We start from the raw sequence: 13,541 nt of genomic DNA, 5'->3' as shown, positions 1-13,541 counted from the left end.
TCCAAGTTTGTTTCCCTCCAGTTAAAAGCAGCCAAAGAAAAATCTATCATACTGACTAGTCTCACTCTAAAGTCATACTTAATAACTTCAAGTGAGTTCTTTATGATGCCCCACAATCCTACCACATATAATTCCCTAGTCAATCCACTCTTTAACTCTTCTACACCTTATTTATTTTAGACCTTCTCCTCAAACATCCAATGCTACCTGCATCACACTCTCTCAGTTGATGTCCTTCCTTTCTATTTCACTTGAAAAACAGAAGCAGAGTCATCTGACTCTCTCCTACCACCGTATCTACAAACTTCCCTGAATTTAAACTTCAATAATTCCAGCTCCCCTTCTGGTATAAAATGAACTGAACAATATAAAGCCAACTTCTCTGCTTGTCTTTGAGTAGAGGGTGTAATCTAGTATATACATGTGGAACATAGTCTTAGACATAAGCTCCAAGATGGGAAACCAACATATTTGTACTTTGAGAAGAATGATTTATCTTAAAAACTACTTCTCTGACTCCATGTCATTCTCCTACTAATGCCCTATTTCTCTGATCCATTTACAGATATACCTCAAAAGAGTAGTCTCTGTTTAGTTTTTCCTTCCTCTTTTCCCTTTTTCTCTTGAACCTACTATTAAGTAGTTTTTTAATTCCATTGCTCCACATGTTAAGGTCACCAATACCCCCATATTGTCAGAGACTAGTCTTTGATGTGCCAGTAACTAATTGTGGACTTTGGTATAAGAAAGAAAAGTCATGTATCACTCTAGGAAAGCAAGGAGCCTTTAGAGAACTACAGTTATTTGAAGCTGTATGTACCTCAGAAAAACATGTTCTTAAATTTAATCCATTTCTGTGGGTGTGAACCCACTGTAAGGAGGACCTTTTCATGAGGTTACTTCAGTTAGGCTATAGTTCAGCCCAATTGGGGTGGGTCTTACTCCTATTACTGGAGTCCTTTATAAGTGGAATGAAATTCAAACAGAGAGAAAGCCACAGAAGTATCCAGAAGGTAAAATCAACAGAAGCCAGAAGAGAAGGAAGAGACCAGAAGATGCTGCCATGTGCCCTGGTATCTGACAAGCAAAGAACCAACTATTGCCAGCAGCCAGCCCCAGAACACTAGTCTTCTGAGAGAAAGCATTGCCTTGACACTCTGGATTTTCTTTTAGCCTCAAAACTATAAGCTAATAAATTTCCACTTATTAGCCATTTTATGGTATTTGCTTGAGCAGCCTAGGAAACTAAGACAAGAACTCAGAAGGAAAGGTGTAGAAGAGAATTGGAGTTGCTGCACATACCGAACGCCACTTACTTATATACCACTGAGGTACAGTAGAAGGGTTCAGTAAATAGTGAAAAAGAAAAAACCCACTATTGCTTGCAGACACAATCAGCATATTCCTAGTGTGAATATGGCATGAAAGATAATAAAGGGCACGATCTACTTGCAGCCAGGAAGCTGAATTTCCCACTTTTGGCAGAACAGATAGACATTTTAATTTTTAATTTTATTTTTAAAGAAGTTTTAGATGGCATAAATGTTACATAAAAAATAATAGGGGATTCCCATATGTCCCACCCCTCCCACATTTTCCCATATTAACATCTTTCATTAGTGTATTTGTTACAACTGATGAACACATATTGAAGCATTGCTACTTTTAAGAACCCACCCAATCAACAATTAGTCCTTTCATAAGTCAAAACACAAATTCATTTAATCTAAACTCTACCCCTCCCTAAAATTTTACATAACTTTGTCTCTTCCTCTAGTGAGAAGCTGCATTTCCACATGAAGTTTCTTCCCTGCCCATGCAAGATTTGAAATAAATAAATTCAAACTTTTCAGATTTTTGTTTACAATTTTGAGGTCATCATTCAAGTTTACCTTGAGGGTTCTCACCCATTTTGCTTATCAGAACTGATGGAATCCAAACAAGCTCTCAGCCCTTTGCAGGAAAATATAAATGAACAAACTTGACTCAAACAGAGAAGGAAACCCAAGTAGACATAACTGCTGCAGCAAAGGAAAACGTAAAGAGATATCTACATTCCACATCTACCCATATTTAAAAAGTAGCTGGTGCTGAAAACTTTACCATGAAGTTGTATCTGACAATTCCTTTATAATCTAAACTGTCCCACAGCATATGACAATATTTAAAGTTTCCCAACTTATTCTATGAGGCTACTCAAACCAGACAAAGCAGCACAGGTAAAGAATACTAGATACAGTATTTCGTAAACTTGCATAACATGAGCCCCCTTAAAGGAAAACAAACTCATGTACCACACCCCTCATAGTGCTAAATTTACATTACTTACATATGTATAAACATAGAACTACATATAGACTCATTATACTGTTTTTATACAATTATAATATCCAGATGAATTTACAATTACATACCAAAACTATAAAACAAATCCTAAATAAAAAACATCAATTTGACAGAAGATGTGCTGAATAAAATCACAAATGCTGTTTACAGAAGATGAATATAATAACTTAATTTCACCTGCGGACCTAATTCCTTGGATTCTGAGCATGATATACGATTATCTAGAAATACTGTTATTTTCCCCCTTAACAGTGAAACTCATTTTTATCACCAATGCATTATTTTGACAGGTCAATTTATTAGTGTACTCTAAAATAAAATACTAAAAATTATTTTTAAACTTTATAATAAAAGATTCATTATTTATGCAATTATATTAGTGAACTGTTTGCAAGATGATGTATAAAAATGTCTCATCATCTTTTCCTACTGCACAGGATTTTTGACTGTGCAGCTCTATGTTACCTAGAGCTGTTCACACAATTATAACACTTTTATTTATATCTCATTTGGCCTTCACCTGGAACCCAAGATTATAATAAAAAGTGTAAAAACATCCTAAATCAAAAGGCAGAAGTCATAAGGTGATCATGTAGTGGATTCAGAATATACTCAACACTTTTATTTACAATAAATTTTTAAAATAAATTCAAGATTTTGTACAGAGCTTTCAGACCCTAAAGAAACTGGTGGCTTAGAGCTAGGTATTTCAGAAAAACATATTCTTAAACTTAATCCATATCTGTGGGTATGACCCCTTTATAAACAGAACCTTTAGATGAGGTTACTTTATCAGGATAGGCTTGAATCTGGAATACTGGAGTCCTTTATAAACAGAGGAAAAGAGAGAAGCTGAAAGTCAACAGAGGAAGGAAGAGAGAAAGGAGAAACCAGGAGAGGCCGCCAGGTGCATTGCAGAATGTGACAGAAAAGCTCACTGGCAGCCAGTCTCAGAAAACTAGTCTTCTTTCTAGTCAGAAAGCACTGCCTTGATAACGTCTTGATTTGGACTTCTCCTAGCCTCAAAACTGTGAGCCAATAAAGTTCCATCATTTAAGCCAACCCTTTGCATGGTGTTTGCTTGAGAAGCCAAGAAACTAAAACAAATACAGTTAGATCCCCAGAATCCATGAATTTCCATTTGAAAAACACTTCTGCAGATCAATCTTTTATTTGAATGAAAAGAAGTTTAAAATAACATATTAGCAGTTCAATTCCAGCACTACATTAAAAAATATGCTACGGCATCTTCAGCACCACCTGAAGCAAAGACCTGCCTCCTCCCTCAGACTGACTTTTCTTGCAGCTCACCAGTCCAGTAGCTGATCCCACTGGGTCCAAGCTGTCCGGAAACAGAGTTAAGCAGACAGCATACCACCCTGTTTTGGTTCTGTGCTTCTGCTGAGGGAGAATAGGGGCTTCCTCTGTCCTCCTGCAGATTGGGCAGAAGATGCCCCTGATTGGACTGGGCACCTGGAACAGTGAGCCTGGCCAGGTAAAAGCAGCTGTTAAGTATGTTAAGTATGCCCTCCAAGAGTATCACTCCATCCCATACCCTTCAGAACATCCAGATATTTGATTTCACCTTCACCCCAGATGAGTTAAAGTGCCTATGTTTCCTGAACAAAAATTGGCAATACACTCTGTCCATGATTATGGTGAATGGGGAAGCAGGTCTCCAAAAATGTGGGCACCCTCTGTACTCCTTTAAATGACCCATACTGAGGATGCATCTTCCTGGTATCCCTTCCAGCTCTCAGGCCACAAAAATCCTACCAGAAAGAAGAGTTAATAAAAGCCATTGGGAGATTTAAAAAAAAAAGAAAAAGCTATAATTTAGTAGAGTTTATTCAAGGAATGCAAGGATAACTCAAGGTTGGGAACTGAATCATGTTCCTCATAAAAGACATGTTCAAGTCCTAATCCCCAGTCCTATGGACGTGAATCCGTTTGTAAAAAGGACCTCTGAAGATGCTATTATTAATAAAGGTGCGGCCAAACCGAATGAGTGTGGCCTATTTCAATATGGCTGAAGTCCTTATAAGCAAAGGATACTGGGTATGAGAAGCTAGAAATCAAGAGAAATCATAGGAGCAGACACAAGGAAAGAGAGGGAGTGAGAGTGAGAGAGTGCACACGCAGACAATTGCCATGTGATGGACAACTGTCAGAACACTACAGACTCTAGGAAAAAACAAGCCCTGCCAACACCCTGATGCTGGAATTCCAGCCTCCAAAACAAGAGAATAAATTCCAGTTGTTTATGCCAATTGGTGTGCAATTATTTGTCATGGCCGCCCAGGCAAACTAAGAAACTTAACACTAGGAAATCTATTAATGTAATTTATTTCTTTCACTATTATCCCTATTAAAAAAACAGCATTTGATTAAATCCAACAACTATTCCCATTTATAAATAGATGGAAAAAGCTTTAACTTGATAACATCTACCAGAAATCCCAAACATTTAATTAATGTTAAAGCCTTTCAAGCATTCGCATTTTAAAAAGTCAGGAACAAAACAAAACTGACCTATCCCATGTTACAAGAATTCCTAACTAATGCCAGGAAAAAAAAAGGGAGAAGCAAAAGATAAACATGGGAAAAGGAAGTGACAAAAGCATCATTAGTGTAGATAATATGACTGCTACCTAGAAAATCAAACAGAATCAAATGAAAAAACTATTAACATTAAAGAGCAGTGATGTGGTAGCTTGAAAAGGAAAAACATGCCAAAAGGTATAACTTTCCTATAATGGGAATAACCATTTAGAAAGGTATTTCTAAAAAGATTCTATTTACAATAGCAAAAAAAAATTATGAAATCCTTAGGAATAAACTTCACAAGTTAAAACTCTATAAGTTGGGAAGAGGATGTGATTCAAGCAGTTGGGTTTACCTACCAAATGGGAAGCCCTGGATTGCTCCTGGTCCCTCCTAAAGAAGACAAGCAAGACAGGGAGCTGACGCAACAGGCTGGCTCAGTGAGCTAACATAACAAGATGATGCAATGAGAGAAACAACAAGCAGGGAGCAGAGGTGGCTCAAACGATTGGGCACCTCCCTCCCACAAGGGAGATCCCGGGTTTGGTTCCTAGTGCCTCCTAAAAAGAAGACAAGGGGACAGAGAGTGCAAACAAGGGGAGTTGTGTAAATAAATAAAATAAATCTTAAAAAACAAAACAAAACTGAAGGACATTAAAAAAGACCTTAATTGGATAAATGAAGAAAACTTAGAAACCCAATGCAATCCCAATCAAAATACCAACAGAGAAACGGACTGATTCTACAGTTTACCTGCAAGATACACAAGAATGCCTAGGATATTTCTGAAAATGAAGATTGAGAGGCTTATCAAGTATTAAACTTAATAAGGGAAGAAAGGATCAAGATGGTGGCATGAGATGATTCAATGCTCTGTTTCCCAAAGGAAGTTTCAGATAACTAGCAAAAACTGAAAGAAACATCTTTCTCAAAGTTCCAGAAAACAGTTGAAAGGACTGCAGTAACACAACTATCAAGAAAAAAAGACCTCTAAAAGCAGTAGGCTCTCCTGGCATCCTAAATAGCCTTTTCTCCATTCCTCGCTCTAGATGTGGAGCAGGCCAGAACTCCCAGTGATGACTACTGGTCAGGGTTCTGGAAGGAGCAGAGTAATCCCTGTGCACATATGGGAACTTGAATGTCTAGCCCAATCTATCTGGCTGTGGCCTGAGGGAACCTGCCCTGCAGTATAGAAGGCAGTTCAGAGTTCTACAGAACCCTATGAGAGAGCAATCAAGCTACCTGGGGAAAGGTTGCTGAAGTTGGACAGTGCTCTGAGGAACTGTTTCCTAAGAAAGAGAGGACAGCTGTAACAATGTTAAGTGGGGCAAATGTTAGGGACACAGGGAAAGACAGGAGACAAGATGCATGCACAGAAAGGATCAGGGAGGCCCCTGCACTTTGGCCTAGAGCTGTTCTTTAAACTCATTGTATGGATAAGCCTTGAAGGAGAACAATCTGCTGGAAAAAGTGTTTTCCTTTTTTTGTAGTTATAGTGTCTAGCAATCAATGAAAACTGTCTCAACACTATCTTAATACAAACTTAAGAACAGCACCTACAGAGCCTAAATTATACCAATAACAAATTAAAATATCAAAATGTCCAGATTTCCACCAAAGGCTACAAAATATACAAAGAAACAGGAAGAGATGGTCCATGTAAAAGATGTGGTTGAAGCATTCAATACTGTAAATGAGAAGGACCAGGTTTGGCACATATCAAAGACTTTTTTAAAAATGGTCCTAAATATGCTCAAAGAGCTAAAGGAAAATGTAGACAAAGAACTAAAGGAAATCAGGAAAACAACGGATGGAATACAAAGGGAATGTAACTGTAGAGGTAGAAATTATGTAAAAGAACAAAACTGAGTTGAAGACCAAAGTAACAGAAATTAAAAATCCCCTGGAGGGGTTCAAGAGCAAATTGGAGCTGGCAGAAGACTTAAAAGAACCAGAAGAGACAACTGCAATCATTCAGTCTGCAAAGCAGAAGAATGAAGAAAAAGTGAACAGAACCTGAAAAACCTGTGAGACATCATCAAGCACACCAATATATATTTATGGGAACGGATGTGGATGGAGCAGTTGAGTGCCTACCTCCCAGATGGGAGGTCCTGGGTTCGGTTCCCAGTATCTCTAAAGAAAAAAACAATGAGTAGACAACAAGCAAAAACAATGAGCACAAACAACAAGCAAACATACCAGGGAGCCATGGGAGTGGGGGGGTGGGAAATATATGCATTTTGGGATTCCAGAAGAAGAAGAGAAAACAGGGCAGAAAGAATAGTCAAAGAAATTACAGGGAAGCGGACTTGGCCCAATGTACAGGGCATCCACCTACCACATGGGAGGTCCGCGGTTCAAACCCCAGGCCTCCTTGACCCGTGTGGAGCTGGCCCATGAGCAGTGCTAATGCACACAAGGAGTGTCATGCCATGCAGGGGTGTCCCCTGCATAAGGAAGCCCAACGTGCAAGGAGTGTGCCCTGTAAGGAGAGCCACCCAGTGCAAAAGAAAGTGCAGCCTGCCTAAGAATGGCACTGCTCACACGGAGAGCTGACACAGCAAGATTATGCAACAAAAAGAAACACAGATTCTGGGTGCCGCTGATAAGGATAGAAGCGGTCACAGAAGAACACACAACGAATGGACACAGAGAGCAGACAACTGGTGGGGGGGAGGAAGGAGAGAGAAATAAAATGAATGATAAATAATAATAATAAAAGAAATTATGGCTGTAAACGTCCCAAGTTTAAAAAAGATGTGATTATACACATCCAAGAAACTCAACGAACTCCAAAGTGGATTAATCCAAATGGACCCATGCTGTGCCAATCAAGCTTTCAAGTGGTAAAGATAACAATTCTGAAAATCACAGGAGAAGCAATGTGTCACATAAGTATAAATGTATGTACAGCAAAGGAAGCACAGAGACACTGAAAGGTGAAGAATTTTGTGGTTTTTTAAAAATTATTTTTAATATTGAAATAGTGAAAATGCTCTAATAATAGTTGAAGTCATGAATGCACAACTATGCGACCAAACCGAACACCACTGATTGTACAACAGATGATAGAAGCTGCATGAAAAAATAAAGATTTCCAGTGAGGGTAAGGAGATGGGTAATCATAAATAACAGCATTATTGTATTTTTGGTTTGTAACTCCACTTTTTTACTTCCTACCAGACCTAACAGGCAAATGCATTAAAAAAATGATAAATCAGAAACTTATGACTCATATGGACGTAATTTGTGACAAGGACTACCTAAAGGTGGGAGGACAGAGGGGTATAGGAACACAGTTTGTGTATACTACTGGAGTTAAGTGCATATCAAAGCCAATGAAACTGTTATAGGTTTATGGTGTTAAATTTAAGCAAAGAAAATCTCCAAAAATGTGCAAACTCTTGGAAACAGAAAAGAAGACAGGTTGCCAAGGGCGGCAGGCAGAAGAATTAGGAGTTGATGCATAATGCATATAGGGTTTTTGTTAGGGAAGATGGTAAAGGGTTAAGGAAGGTGATGAGGGTACCACAATATTGTGAATATGATTAATGGAATACCATTAATACCACTCAATGATATGCCTGAAATAGACAATTTTATATAGTATATGTATGTTCCCATAATTTAAAAGAAAAGGAACTACTAAAGAGATAAAGAGACAATGATAATTAAATGCACTACATGATCATGGATGGGTCCTGACAGGGGAGGAAAAAAGGATCAAAGGGACATTACTGGGACATAAAAAGTTGGAATATGGAGTGTAAATTTTATATCAATGTTAAATTTCTTGAATTTGATAACCGCCCTTAACGTGGTTATATAAGTGAATATCCTTGCTCTTAAGAAATATACATAGTAGTATTAACTGTTCAATGAGCAAGATGCATACATCCTACACTCAAGTGTTCAGAAAATGGATTGAAAAATATATAAATTGATAGATCAACTGACAGGACAAATAAATCAAATGGTTATTAGGTAGGGAGTGGATATGGTTTAAAGCAGTAGAGCGCCTGCTTCCCACATGGGAGGTTCTGGGGTTTGGTTCCTGATCCTCCTTAAAAAAAAAAAAAAAAACAAAACCAACAACAAATGACAAGCAAAGAAATAAAAAAAAAACAACTCAGGGGAGACAATGTGGCTCAGCGATTGAGCGCCAGCTTCCTACATATGAAGCCCTGGGTTCAATGCCCAGCCCTGGTACCTCAAAAAAAAAAATCTTATTAGGTGGATATGGATATCTGGGGTAGGAACTGAGGGTGTTAGGGGTATGTTGTTCTCTATATGAGGTTTGTGTTGTTCTTTTAACTGTCCAGTAAATTTGAAAATATTTCAAAATAAAAAGTAAAAAAAGGCACGTGAATTTATGAAAACTGTTAGGGTTTTTTAAAGCAGAGGGAGAACAAAACTTAAGAATCTGAAAATAAATTTGATGTACCAAACAAATGAGTAAAAATAAATTCCAGAATCCAGAAAAGTGGAGGTGGGTGGGTAGATATTCTTAAGACTATTTTGGGATTAGGAAGGTAATATAAGCAAGATGCAATTCCCAGAAGACTTTTAATAAAGGTTCATAATAAGCAACAGCTGTTTCTGCCATCTTGCAACATGCTGGCAAACAGGACTGCTAAAACAGCAAACATGCCTGGAAGGCTCTGGTCCAGCGCCATTTTTGCTGGTGATAAGTGAGGTCTTGGAACCAGAGGGAGGGAGCACTCAGCTCTTCTTAAAATTGAAGGTGTTTATACTTGAGATGAAATTGAAATCTATTTGGGCAAGAGAGGTGCTTACGTGTACAACGCAAAAAAAAAAAAAAAACACAACACAATGACTCCTAGTGGCAAGAATGAAAAATAAAATTGTGGATTAAAAAAAGATACACAATAGACAAGGAGAAAATATTTACAACATATTTAATTTATAGAGGCTGGTATCCATCATATATACCAAGTCCTCCCAAACTAACTTCAAAAATAACTCAATTATAGGCAGAAATGAGGAATGGCTAATTAATAAAGTGGCCAATAAAAATTAATTTGAGCTTCACTTCATAAATAATCATGAAATTGAAAATCAAAACAATGCTAGGTATGTTCTACATGTAAATTTATATTATCAAAAATTAAAATGACTGATAATATCTAGTGTTAAGAAAGAATGTACAGAAATAGAAATTCTCAAATCATTCCAAGTATAAATTTACATAGTTTCGGGGGTGGCACAATATGGCAGTTAAAGTTCAACGATTTAGTTTAGGAACATACTCATGGAATGGATGAATCCAGCAACTATAGAAATCTCTATGAAGATGGCATTCCCCATCTTTAAATTTACTATCTTTGATGAACATACAATTAAAAATTTACTGCTTGATGTCATTATCTATGTTCTTTGGAAGTATAATAGACATATCAGAACTTTAGTACATTATGCCATTTACATACACATACTTTAAAACTCTAAAATAATGTTTACTTATTCTTTTTTTAAAAATCAGTAAAACGAATTGTTGTGAATCAAAAGACAGTATTCAGCGAACAAAAATACAACAAAAGACCAAACTGACTCTCTCTACCAGAAAAAAATGCCAAGTCTATGCTAAAATAACCCTTACTCTGCTATACTGGCTGAATTTTTACCTCTCAGAGCAGTGCATATATCAAAAATTTTAATGCACTTTTCCCTCTGGACTTAAGTTTTGATGTGATAATGACTCTCTTAGGAATCTACCTAACAAGAATTCTTGTACAGGTATTTATAAATATATGTAAAGGGTGGCCATCGCAGCATTGGTTGTTAAGAGCAAAAAATCATAAAAATCTACTTATACCCACCCACAGGAAATAGCTATTTAGGATATATCCATATACAGAATACTATATAGTTACATGTATGTGAAACGGAACCTAACATATGAACACAACATAAAGTGTTTTTTTTTTTTAAATAGCAAGTTGTAGAGCAAAATGCATAGTACAATCCTATTTAAGAAATTAAAAACAAATCCAAACACCTAAATGGTAAGTGCTGGTGATTTTCAGTTCTGTTCACCATGTTTCAGCCATACTTGCCATCTTTCTCTTTACCTTGCCAAGCCCATTCTCACGTTAAAATTTTCATTTTAACTACCTTGTCCCTGGAACAGAATGCTCTCTTCTGCCCAGATTTTCCCTTGGCTGGCTCCTTCTTTTGAGTAAGGCCTCAGTTTAAAAGTCACCTTTTCAGAAAAGGTTTCCTTTCAAATGAAATTCTAACTTTGCCATTCTTTCTCTCATGTCCTTCCATTTTTTTTTTTTACCAAAGCACTTGTATAGTCCCTGAGATCTCTGAAAGCAGGGCAGTTGCCGATTTCATTCACAATATTTTCAGTATTTAACATTGTGCCTGCTATATAGTAATTTATAAACATTTACTGAAGAACTCAACAATGGTGATAACTAAATGCAAAGAGGAGCTCAAATCAGGCAACCTTAACATTTCACATTTTCAAAAGTCACTTCATAAGGGTAAGAGAAAAGAAGACTTAATAGTTGGTCTGTTTTCTATGTGTGGAGAAAATACTGTATTTATGTTTCTGCACAGTTAGAGCTTTCTGAACAAAGCCCTGAAGCTTAAAAGATAATTGAATAGAAAAAGATTTACCTTTCCGGAGATATATGTTTACATTTTCAGAGGATGACTCCCCAGACTCTGAGAACATTTCAGAGGTTGTAATCTCTAAGACTTGTCTTACCCCACTCCTTGTGCACCCCCCAAGAGTTATTTACACCCCAAATACTAAGAACATAGGATCTCTCCTCCCAAGGAGAATTTGTTTATATTAGGGAGCTGAGTACTGGTTTCTCTTCCACTCAGGACAGGAGGTGGAAATCCTGCATATAAACTCCCAGAGTCACATTTTCAGAGTTCTTCGCCTACCAAACAGACCCTGATATATGTAGGATGACATCAGTTCTCATCACTTTGCCTGGGGAGAGGAAATGGGTATAAGGGAACCAGTGCAATAATTGCCATGAGTCATAATCTCTCTGCCCCAGAGACTTGTATCTACTTTTAGTATAATATAAATAAGCATAGGTTTTAAATATTTAGCACTCTAGCATATAGAATTTGGTTCCCATTACTTACCCTTATTCAGGCTTTCAGAATAATAATACATGTTTGTAAATGAATATAATTTTTTCAGAACAAAGTCCCCAATTTGAAACTAAAATTTTCATTCTTGGGGAGTGGATGTGGTTCAGTGGTTGAGCGCCTACTTCCCACATATGAGGTCCCGAGGTCCCAGTATCAATCCCTGGCTCTGGCACCTTAAAATTTTTTTCAAAAATTTCACTGTAAGTTTTTCCATTAAAGACATTATACTTAAGTGCCTAAAATACTGGAAAATCTGTACTTATATACTAGTTTCACTACATTGTGAGTTAGTCTTTTGAAGACTGGCCTAGGAACCTAACCACTAATTATAACATTGTTTCTACAAATATATTCATTTAATAGTACCTAGCAAGCAAAGTAATACAGACGCTTTCCATGTCTGCCACAAATTCCTCAATAGTAAGAGCACAGAACTTTGTATTTTAGGGATATCCTTATGTATGATACAGCAAATTAGTCAGGTAGGAAGCATGGTAAATGATTTTTGAAAACTTGGGTTTATATTCTAGCCCTGGTACTTACTGTCTGTAGATACAGAGGCAAATTTCTCAACCTCTCAAAGGCTTTCTTCTTTAATCTGCAGAGTGATAAGATTTTTCAGGGTCATTGGCAAAGCTGAATGAGATGTTCATATAAAGTATCTGGTACATTCTCAAAGTGATAGCCATAAAACTGAGAGAATATCATCCCATTCATTTATTTCAATAAATAAGCATTCTTATTTCTCAGTCCCTAATATGTAAAAGACTAGGAAAAAATGACTTAGCCACCATCTAACTTATTAAGAATTATACATTAACACATTCATTCATCTACCTTTCAAAGGAATAAATAAGTTATTTCAGAGAAGAAAATACTGGACTTAAAAGGATGTTAACTTATGTGCCTGAAATGATAGAAGTCAATGGATAGGTTAATCCAAGACTACTTATTTAAGGCTTATTCTCCAACAAAAACTGCCAGAAAGGACCAATTTCTTTGACAGTTGTCTACTGTTAGAAGTCTGTATGCTGCTGAATACCAAGTGTGGTTCCAGAACTGTAAAGCAAAAAGAGAACATGGATAGACTTAACTGGTTAAAATTCCAGGAAAAAAACTTGTGAATTCTTTGTAAAAGGGGCACTAGATGACATAAGGGAAGGCCATCTTGAAGCACAGCATTTCAGAATATTCAGAAACATTCAAGTGAATGTTTCTTGGATCACTCACCCTCCCCAACAAAATTTTGGAGATGATTCTTTGATGGTAAACGGATACGGGCTAAAGTGTAGAGAATTTTATGGGCTATATCCTTTGATCGGACTCTCAAAAAAAGTTTCAAGTCAGACCCTGTCACATGCTGCGTCATAGTGAACTCAGAACTTGACTCTTGAGCTACAGCTTCAAGTGAAGATTTTCTATAATATGGGTGAAAGAGGAATTCATATTAAATAGCAGATCTGTAGGCAAGAGAAACGAAATTGTAAAATTGTAAATTGTAAAAT

The 13,541-nt window shown here is 36.9% G+C and overlaps 1 protein-coding gene across 6 annotated transcripts in view; it reads right to left on the bottom strand.

Moving 5' to 3' along the window:
• RNF2 (ring finger protein 2) overlaps window positions 1-13,541 on the bottom strand; it is a 107,317-nt gene that overhangs the window by 20,195 nt on the left and 73,581 nt on the right. Inside the window, exon 1 of one of the 6 annotated variants that reach the window (XM_058274856.1) lies at window positions 12,580-12,635. The exons of 4 other annotated variants lie outside the window; for them this stretch is intronic. The gene's annotated coding sequence lies outside the window, so the exon portion shown is untranslated. Of the gene's footprint in view, window positions 1-3,657; window positions 3,681-12,579; window positions 12,636-13,541 lie in introns of those variants that run through there. One more of the 6 variants, XM_071207611.1, reaches the window with a different exon arrangement.

This window comes from Dasypus novemcinctus, chromosome 13, assembly GCF_030445035.2.
Source record: "Dasypus novemcinctus isolate mDasNov1 chromosome 13, mDasNov1.1.hap2, whole genome shotgun sequence".
Lineage (NCBI taxonomy): Eukaryota > Metazoa > Chordata > Mammalia > Cingulata > Dasypodidae > Dasypus > Dasypus novemcinctus.
The sequence above is the reverse complement of the archived record's forward strand: the minus strand, read 5'-3'. Positions and strand labels throughout refer to the sequence as shown.